The sequence below is a fragment of the Elephantulus edwardii genome, unplaced genomic scaffold (genome assembly GCF_000299155.1).
Source record: "Elephantulus edwardii isolate Elephantulus edwardi_28Jun2011 unplaced genomic scaffold, EleEdw1.0 scaffold00072, whole genome shotgun sequence".
NCBI classification, from domain to species: domain Eukaryota; kingdom Metazoa; phylum Chordata; class Mammalia; order Macroscelidea; family Macroscelididae; genus Elephantulus; species Elephantulus edwardii.
In genome coordinates this window covers 7,132,223-7,135,961 of record NW_006399822.1, presented here as the reverse complement: position 1 = coordinate 7,135,961, position 3,739 = coordinate 7,132,223, and positions in this window count along the sequence as shown.

Genomic DNA, 3,739 nt, shown 5'->3' with positions numbered 1-3,739 from the left:
AAAAGAAAAGAAAAGAAAAGAAAAGAAAAGAAAAGAAAAGAAAAGAAGTCAAAAGGCTGAGAGAATCCTGTAGGAAGATGTCTTGATCCACTCCACCCAACTGCACCAGGAAAGATCTGAGTGCATGTTCTGGAAGAATGCTGCTTTGCAAGCATAAGATTTGGGGCTGCCTTAGATTGACAATGAGTGGGACACTGGAGGAAAACAGCCAGCAATGCTATCAGCCTCCACAAACACAGTAATCTGCTGTGCTCCAACCTAAAGTTTTTATTTTCCAAAGGTTCTTAAGGCAAAGTTCTTCAAGATAAACCTTCTAAGGACAGATTAGAAGCAGGATTCCAGCAGGGCTTTTAAAGCGAGGGGGATTTAGGGAAAGCAGGCGCAGCTATCTTTCTGGGAATGAGGGAGTGTTTTGTCTGGAGGTGGGGGAGCGGGCAGGAAAGGCTCTCAGCAGTTGGGAAAGACTGTCCTGTGTGGACGTCCAGATGCAGGCCCCTGATGAGGTGGGCACGAGCAGCTCACCCCCGCTGGAAGGGGCAGAGAAAGGCTCCAGTCATGGAGGTTCTCTTGCTGAGTTTCTTAGGCCAGAGCAGGTTGAGTACAGACATGCTTCTTTCTGGTGCCAGCTCGGAACTAGGGCTGGGGAGGCAGATACACATCAGCCAGGAGGGGGCTGGCCGCACTAGCCGACGCTTTACCACTGGTCAATCCTGCTCCCAGCCGGGTGGCTGCTTCTCAGACACTTTCAGAATGGATTTTTTTTTTTTTTAAAAAAAAAGGAACAGATTTCATTCCTTACCCCGTCTACATTTTGGGGTGCTGTAACTTATAAAGCCTAAGTGTTCCTGATGGGCAGAGAGGTTGCTTAGGGAGCAGTGAGGGGAGGAGAAGCTATGGCTGGTTCTGCCAGGGCCTGGCAGTGTGGTCGTGGGTCTCAGTGCCTCAGTTTCTCCACTTGTAAATAGGGACCCTTTTGCATGCTATCGTGTCCACTGCAATGATGAAGACCACAGCCATGATCAAAACAAACTGAAATGAAGTGCCTTGGAGAAAGACAGAAGAACAAACAGAAAATGAAGTGTCTTGGAGAAGACCGATGGGAGCTTTCTGAGGGACAAGAGAGAAGAGATACTGCTGCCTATACATGACTGTATATTGCTTTGCAAAATGAGAAAAACGTCCCTCCCAGCAAGCAGTTCTGAGTATCCTGATGGCTGCTGTCATGTGTAACTGGAATATTTGGCTTTTCTGTGAGACGTTGGTGGGCGGTTGACATGGTATATTGTAAGCTGTGCAGTTTTGATGCAACCATGACCTTCTCTGACTTCGCGGGCACAGAGAAGCCACTTAGGTGGCTGTGAGCTTCTGCCGGAAGACAGAATCTAAACCTGCTGCTATTAAATCAATCCCAGCTCACAGCACCACCCTGTAGGGCAGACAGAACGGCCCCGCGAGGTTTTCAAGGCTATAAATTGTTACGGAAGCAGACCGCCTCATCCTTCTCCTGAGATCAAAGCACTGCTGGGTTCAAACCACCGACCTGGTAGTTCATAGCCAAAGTCTACAGCCACCACAGAGACGTCTTAAAAGATACAGAACAAGTGTCTGCTCCACGTCATCTTTATTTAATAGTCTCATGAGGATTCTTTGAGGAAGATCTATTTTCTATGCAAGGCTTAAGACCAGTGACCAAACTGCTTTAAAGGTGGGGGGACGTGTTTGCTCTGAGCGTGGGTGGCTACATGTGCTATGGATAAGGGCTCTACCAAGATGTGGCCCCAGATGGGGACAGAGAAGCTTCCTATCGTGTCACCAGCTTAGCATCAGTACCAAGACATAGCAGCGAAAAGAACCAAGGGTTCTGCCTCCGCCATTTGACCCTACTCCACTCATTTAAATTCTCTGGACCCTGGTTTACCACCTATGACCAAGTTTATGCAGGCAAACAAGCGCTTAACACAGGAAATGGGGCAGAGTTGTTATGATGTTAATTGCGATTGAGTCAACTTTTTATGAAACTCTGAACATCAGATCAGACCTTGCACTGTCCGGCACCGTCCTCACCCGCACCTGGACTGGTCTGTCCCTTTCTGGTTTCATGATGCTGGAGGCTATGCAGTTGGTATTTAAAGTACCAGCAGGGTCATGTGTGATGTAGAGTAGATGCAGGACTGGTCATTCAACCCTGAAACAACTCTCTGAAAACCCATATGGATGCTGGAAGAACATTGCTGGTTATGTGGTGCTCCTTCTGACGGTACTGCTGTTATTGCCAACCCAGAGTTCCCATCTCGGTCCTCCCTCCCTCCTCGAGAATCCCCATTTTCTCAGCCGGAAGTCCTGATTCGAAGCAAAGAACTATTCTCAGGACCCAACACACTAGAACCTGTGAGGCTGTGCACGTGTATGCCTGTCAAAAGGAGTGTGCACGACTGTGTGTGAGAAACTGTGAAAGTGGCTGATTTCATGAGTGCACAGGAATAAATGTGTGTGGTTCTCTGTGCATGTGTGCTAGTCCATATGTGACAGTGTACACGTGTGTGTGCGCACGCTGTAAAAATGTGCACATATGTTGAGTGTGTCAATGAAAGTGTGGGGGCAAAAATCTGTGTGTGGAAGTGTGTAACTGTCACTGTGGCGTAGAATGCATGCGTGTGTGTGCACGTATGCACCTGGGTGGCTGTATGAATGTGCATGCATGTGACTGTGTGCCTATATCTGTGTGTGTGTGTGAGGGAGTTCACGATTTGGGAGTGAACCAAGGGACAGTCAGGAGGAGGGGGCTGGAGGGAAGCAGGTGAAGCAGTAGATGCGCTTCTGAAAGTTCACCGAGTTGATAGTTTCTTACACACACACACACACACACACATATATATATACATATATATATATATATATACACACATATATACATATATATATATATACATATATATATATACACACACACACACACACACACATACATACACACACACACACACACACACACGCAGGAGAAAAAAGGAACAGGACCCAAACCCACCACGAGTCCTGCCCTCTACCTCCAGGCTAAAGCCAGGCATGCAAGGGGAGCTGTGAGAGAGGAGGAACGAGTCTGACAGGTAAGCCATCCCAGTCTGCACACGCTCTTTTCCGCTCCCCAAAACAGAAATTGAGGGGAAGAGCACCCAGGGAGGGGCAAATCCAGTGAATCCCCAGGCCTCTAGCAGTGACCTGGGTGGGGCGGAGCCCCTAACGCCCGTCGCCTGCCATTGGTCCATATGCGTAGCAACAGACTGGACAGGACCAATGGGAGCTCCAGAAACTTGGCTGCGGAAAAGCACCCAGTCCTTGCCAAGCAAACAAACCAGAGGACTCTTCAGAACTCCAGGCTAACTCTTTTTTCTCTTCCCTCCCTCCCCTCCTCCTCCGCCCCCTTTGCAAGGCGTCTTCACTCCCTGTTGGTGTTTGCTTTTCCAGTAATCCCCACATCCACATGCCAAGGGAAGGCTCATTCAGAGCAGCGTGGCTTTCCACCCAGGGGTGAAACCTGGCTGGCCTTGCTGACCCAAAACAAGAACAGAGAGATCGGACGTTCAGGCTCCCACATCTCACGTGGCCCTGTTCACCAAGGGGACTTGCAAACCTCACTGCCCACAGCTTCATTTTTAAATACTGACCCCCAGCAGAATGGCAGGGACTACTAATTCGAACGCCCAATTGTGCCAGATCCTCCCAGGCGCATCTTTAGGTCTCA